The sequence below is a fragment of the Mixophyes fleayi genome, chromosome 4 (assembly GCF_038048845.1).
Source record: "Mixophyes fleayi isolate aMixFle1 chromosome 4, aMixFle1.hap1, whole genome shotgun sequence".
NCBI lineage: Eukaryota > Metazoa > Chordata > Amphibia > Anura > Limnodynastidae > Mixophyes > Mixophyes fleayi.
In genome coordinates, this window is record NC_134405.1 from 125,312,882 (window position 1) to 125,319,606 (window position 6,725).

The 6,725-nt window shown below is 37.2% G+C and overlaps 3 non-coding genes across 3 annotated transcripts; 1 reads left to right on the forward strand and 2 right to left on the reverse strand.

Moving 5' to 3' along the window:
• The first annotated feature begins 241 nt into the window (after nucleotides 1-241).
• Nucleotides 242-315, forward strand: TRNAI-AAU (transfer RNA isoleucine (anticodon AAU)). The gene has a single exon. It is a non-coding gene; the product is annotated as a tRNA-Ile (tRNA).
• Nucleotides 316-777: 462 nt separating this feature from the next.
• TRNAD-GUC (transfer RNA aspartic acid (anticodon GUC)) lies at nucleotides 778-849 on the reverse strand. Its single transcript has one exon. It is a non-coding gene; the product is annotated as a tRNA-Asp (tRNA).
• Nucleotides 850-1,936: 1,087 nt separating this feature from the next.
• On the reverse strand, nucleotides 1,937-2,008 carry TRNAD-GUC (transfer RNA aspartic acid (anticodon GUC)). Its single transcript has one exon. It is a non-coding gene; the product is annotated as a tRNA-Asp (tRNA).
• Between the last annotated feature and the right edge of the window lie 4,717 nt (nucleotides 2,009-6,725).

Below are 6,725 nucleotides of genomic sequence, written 5' to 3' on the forward strand. Positions count from 1 at the left end.
AAAAATCACGTATTACAGAAAACTACGCCCCAAAAGGTTTTAACCACTCATGTTCCCTTCACACAGATGTTAATACAGTCTCTCATGATCAACAGGAGAACTCCACGGGGGGGAGGAGGGGGGGGGGACTGGCTTATCTCCTGTCTGGTATGTCCAAGGTTATAAGCAAGGTTATTAATCCTTATTTTTGAGCTAAGTACTATTAATTCTATAAATGTGTCATAACAAGCTGCGCTTAGTTGGCCGGTTAGCTCAGTTGGTTAGAGCGTGGTGCTAATAACGCCAAGGTCGCGGGTTCGATCCCCGTACTGGCCATTCATTTTTGCTCCTCCAGCATAATATTTTAGTCATATCCAAAGATCCACTGACAGGGAACCTAGTTTTTATATTTATAGTTTATATTTAATATTTCTAGGAATAAATTGAAGGTACAATATTATGATAAATATGGAATTTTATTGTATTCTTTTTATCCATGTTTTGGTTACTTTATTGCAGAATTGTGTTAATGCAATTTAGAAATTTGAAAATATTAGCTAAAACGTTAAAATAAGTGTAGATATAAGAAACATATAATGGCTGTACTGAGCTAATACCTGCAGGGTTAGTTATAACCAACTGAGATATATGTCTACAGTAAAATGTTGAAGGAAGAAGATATTCTCTATGTGCTTTGCTATAGGCAAGTTAGCTAACTTGCTATTGCTTAATGACCTGTTTCTTGAGGTTAAATCATTTATGCGTATTTGCAAACATAAGGCACAAAAAAAATGAAGCCTCCCCGTCGGGGAATCGAACCCCGGTCTCCCGCGTGACAGGCGGGGATACTTACCACTATACTAACGAGGACTAGCTGTTTAATTGCATTTATAAGGCAAACACATAGCTCAGTTGTTCAAAAGACATATACAAAATTTAAAATAGGGAATTAAGTTTTCCTCTGTGATTCTCCAGCTACTTTATTATTTTGTACAGAGTACACAGCACTGTCATATCATGCCTGTTGCCATCTGTCATCATTTTAAAATGTCAGTACATTACTAGAGTTTTATCATAAACTACATTATAATGAACCTTTTCAAATGTAAAATAAAATGAAAACGAATCCCCCGGGAGCCTAAACGATCCCCGTACGGGGATCGAACCCGCGACCTTGGCGTTATTAGCACCACGCTCTAACCAACTGAGCTAACCGGCCCAATAATTAAATATTTTTATGGAACACAAAAGGGGAGATGTAAATAGTTTGGTAAATCTCTAATACAGGCTTTACATGAGAGAAACTTAAAGTATCAAATATTATGCATTAGAAATTATACTGCTCTAGAATAAAATAAATACAAATATTTATTTCATAAAACTTACAAGGATTAGCTGTTCAAACATCTCTTCGGGAAATACACATAGCTCAAACACTACATATGTTCTCCATTTCAATTACATTCGTGCAGATCGCTTTAAAACACAGGAAAGCATTAATTAGTCTGCGTGGAGTTCATAAGAGCAACATATAAAACGGAAATTAGAGAATGTAACTTTCCTCTGTGATTCTTTAGCTACTTTATTGTTTTGTACAGAATACACAGCCTCATCATATCATGTGTAATACTGTTGTCATGTTTAACACTTTCACAATGTCTACATCAAAAGAAGTTTAGCAAAAGCAAATCTATTATAATGTAGCTCTCAAGTGTACTTCCAATAGGCAAATATCTAATCGTTTATTTACAAACTTTAAATGTACAATGTCGCTCATTCGAGCATATACAGACATGATGGAATGGTCAGCTTCACACTAGAATCCGTGCCCCTTCACATGGACTTTCCTATTATGAGCTAAACGGCCATGCTGTACATTTACATAGTGCAGAACTTCTTAATGTAATGTATTGCAAACTATTATGAATGCTAAAGGGAAAAAAAAAAAAAGTGAAGCCTCCCCGTCGGGGAATCGAACCCCGGTCTCCCGCGTGACAGGCGGGGATACTTACCACTATACTAACGAGGATTAACTGCCTATGTACTAAAGAATCACTACTTTGATGTGATTGTTTTATGCTTCTTGGCTGCATATGCTGAGAGATTCACAAGCAGACACAGTAGTAATCAGAGGCACTATACTGGTGTTAATGAAATGCTACTGATAAAATGCTAGGTGCGGGATTCAGAGATACTATGCATGTCTTTAGTAAATACTACTGGGTAGCGTATGTAGTCATAAGTAACAATTTTGCATACAAATGTAGGCATACGCCTTTTCATGCAGGCATGCGGAGTACAGATTTGCATATTGTATGGTAAGAAAACAGTACATTGGACTCAGCATGAGTCTGTATTGGTATACTGTATCGTTTTCTTCTCTTTCCCATAGAATCAGACAGCTTTTTGTCCCCTATTTATTTGCACCAGAAATCAAACTACTGGCATTTCTGGTGTGCTGCTCTCCTCTTGCATTTGGCATTCGGGTAGGTTCTCTTGAAGGATGCATTTTGCTCTATGCGGATAACATCTTGCTCTATCTGGAGACCTGGATACCTGAAATGTGGTTTTGTCAAAATGCATGTTTTTGGAGCTTTGATGAGCAGTTGGTAAACCATGCGATTTAGTAGAGGCCAAAACACACATCAAAGAGATTACTAGATCTGAAACTGTCATCCCTATTTTTACACATGAAAAAATACAAATCATACAATGTATTTAAGATTCCTCAAATCACATTTCATTTCAGTACGATGTCTATAAAAATAAATGTTTCTGCTGCTGAGGATCTATCTTTATAAATTAATTAATAAATAATGACTCCAGGAGTCATTATTTATATATACAAAAAAAAAGTCTATCTTCGATTTTTTCCGGGCTGCACCCACTTTGTGGAATTCTCTCCCTCGCACAGTAAGACTTTCCTCTAGTCTTCAAACCTTCAAGCGTTCTCTGAAAACCCACCTCTTCAGATAAGCTTATAATATTCCTCAACCAGCATCTTCAACTCCCTACGTTACCCTATTACCACCCTCTACACAGCTAACACAAGACTACAATCCTCAGACCAACATTGCTGTGTGACTGATCAGACAGTCCACTCAATACTTTTACCTTTGCGTTCTAGCTGGTCCATTGTGTAATATGATGTAGCACATGCTCTTGTGTTTCAAATTCCCATTGTCCCACAGATTGTAAGCTTGCGAGCAGGGTCCTCTTACTTCTCTGTCTGTATGTATTACCCAGTATTGTTTTATTAATGTTTGTTCCCAATTGTAAAGCGCTACGGAATCTGCTGGCGCTATATAAATAAATGTTGATGATGATGATGTACCAGTTTCAGGGTCAGGCTGGGCTGAGAGCAGGGGGCATCTGCCCCCCTCCCCTCCAGGCCGGTCCCATAGTGTACTACCTGCATTTTTTTCTCCCTTTAAAATGTTCCTAATATGCTGCCGGGTCGAGTCCTGCCATTCAGGCTAAAATTTGCCAATCCTCCCTTGACTAGTTTAGTCGTATACTTTTTCTCAAGAACTGAACTTAAGGTTATGAGGTTAGGACTGATCATAGGAAGCATGTTTGCAGCATAAACAAAGAGAAAATCTCACAACACATTGGATATTCTACTCTGCAGCAGACAGGATCAGTTGAAATTATTTCATGCAACTTAGTATGATTTGAGAGTCAAATCAGGTCCAGCAAATAAGTTGCTCATACATCACAGACTTTGTACGGTAACTGGGCTCGATTTACTAAAGTGCGGTTTGATGAAACCACCAGTTTTCGTTCGTTTTTTCCAGCCGTTTTAAAAACACCAGATTTATTAAAGGTCAAACGGCCAGTTAAAAGGCTGTAAAACCACAGTTTTAGAAACCACCACGTTACAAATCCTCATCCCGATTTTTAACATAATCAAAATACAAACAGCCAGATTTACTAAGCTGCTGTTGACAAATCGCGGGTCAAAAAAAACGCCAGAAAAACAGCCAGAAAAAAGAGGACGGTTGTGAGAGGAGAGATTGCTCAAACTACATCCTGTTTAACATATAATTCCATTCAGAACATAAGAGGAAGCACCATAGACATATACATTATGGGGACAATCATTACTTATTGATTAAGGGGCAAATTTAATTTATAATTCATTTATAGTGCAAATTTTATTTTTCATTATATTAAAAGGACACTGTTATTGTATTTTATTATGAGGGAAATATGAATATATAATTATATTAACTGGGCAATGCTATTTGATTGTTAATGTGGGTTATAATTATTTATGATGCACAATGTGCCATTACATAGTGCCCCCGTAATCTAATAATATAATAAATGTGTCCCCTTTATACAATGAAAAATAAAGTTTGCCACCATAAGTTAATTAGAAATTAATTTGTTCCCCTTAAACAATAAATACTGATTGCCACCATAGTTTATATGTCATTGGTGCTTCCTATTATGTTCTCAGTGGCAATATAGCCCAAACAGCATGTTTGAGCTTTTAGGCCAATCAGAAGCATGTATAAAAAAACTGTCTTTTTTATGGCGGTTTTGATGGCGGTTTTGACCAATCCACAGGCGGCTTTGATTAAACCGCTGCCGGTTTAGCTGTTTTCAAACTGCCACACATCTCCAGGCATTTTGTATCGCAGCCGCAAACCTCCCTATAGTACATGCGGTTTATAGCACTAAACCTCCAGCGATATGTGGTGGTTTCCCCAACTGTTTCAATTTATACTAGGTGATTACCCTGATGTAGTTCAAAGAAGTGCACTATTGAATCAAGGGCATAAAATATTTCAGCAGACAGGACAGTTTTTGTCATTGGTCAAATATATCACAGTGCAACTACAGAGAGACCAAGAGGTTGCATGAGACCAGATATATATGCCTTGCTCTAGTCAATTTGCATTTAAATTTAGGCAGCTTGACCCCTTGTAAATTCCTTTTCCACCTACCATTTTTCGATCAAAATGTTAAGTGAAGCACATAGACAGTCTCTGGCTTTTAGCATTGAAAGGACTGCACAGGCTGCTGCTTAAGGTATAAACATAGGCAGCTGGATATCTGATTGACAGCCAGTCAGTGAGCAGCAATTTTCCACTACACATTGATGCACCTGTCAGTGATTTAGTACTGAAGAAAGTGAATCCAACATTTCCAATTCTTTTGGATGCTATTACTTTTGATATTCCATGTACATGTTCATGCTACAATCATAATTTACTAGAAAAATATCCTAATAATATTTTATAAATATATCAGTAAGATAATGACGTGAAAATCACCGGAATATGTTTTATATTTGAAAACATTCATATAAAGCAGAAATGATCTATGTGGTAGTAGTAGCATTAGTTTGCTAAAGATAGTTACCCAGGTCTGAACGTGTATACTGGGAGAATGCTAATGGGTATATTTAAGAAATAACGGTAGTGCACTATCGCGCACTTACCGTGTAAAGTAGTCCACGATGTCTCCTACTCAAATTTATTAAAGGTGCATCGCAGCAGATATCATGGATATCTGCTGCTTTGCACTCCTTATCGTTTTTGCGAGCAGTCACCATACAACAGTATGGTGACTGCTCTGGCCGCAATCTAACAAGTCCCGAAAAAATATTTTTTTCGGGAACTTATTGTGCTGAAGCTGGCGAACATTATCATAATTGAAGAAATCCAATGCTGTCAGCTCTGCTCCGAAGAGCAGAGCTGGACAGCGCATGTGTGGAGGATCACATGATCCCTCCCTGTCACTCAGCGCTCTCTCTCTGCAACGATACAGACAGAGAGGGGATCTTTGTGCTTTGCTCTTAGAACTGGACATGCGCAATTGAAGAATGAAAAGAAGGAGGAGAAGACCCAGAGACAGCGCTTTCGAAGAGGGGGGTAAAAGTATTATTTTTTACATCACAGAAATAGCAGTTTTTCGGAACTGCTGTTTCTGTGCAGGGTTGTACATAAATGTAAGAAATAGTTCAATCCTTATCATTGCGATAAGGATTGAAAACTACTTTTCACTTTATGTGAATATTGATAAATGTGCCCCTAAAGATGGTATAGAGGGGGTACAGTAAAATGTAAAACAAGACTGCGAAGGAGTTAAAGGGCCGTTGAATATATGCATGGGGCTAGTTATTATATTGCCAGAATAAGATAATTGTGTTTTAGTTTAAAGGACAAAAAAAACCTTACTTTTATATAAGATGACTTTTATTTTATGTCCAGAGGTCCTTTAAGGTAGAATGGAAAATTGTGAGTACATCACTACTGATGCCTTTAGGCGAAATTGCTCAAAGAATTAACAGTGTGAAAAGAGAGTTGATGGAAAGATAGAAAAATATATAAATAACTGGTATTCTATATTGTGACCTCTGTTGTCAATGCAGTTCATTAGTACTGAATTTTGCTCTCCTATGCAGGCATGAGGTTTATTTATTATTATTATTATTATTATTATTATTATAATTATTATTAACATATATTTATATAGCACCAGAGTACTCTTCAGCACGTCTAAATTGGAATGAAACAAATTATACAAGACTGGAAATTAACAAACAACAAGGCAAGATGCCAATTAATTAAAATAACTGAAGTACATCTTCTATACACTATAAATGTGCAGGGTTGTAAAACCAAGATCCACCTCCTAGCCTAGAAATTTATTGCATGTCCTGTAATATGCAGTCCTATACTCTGTTCTCTGCCTCCACGAAGATTTAAAGCTGATGAGAAAAACTGTGCCTT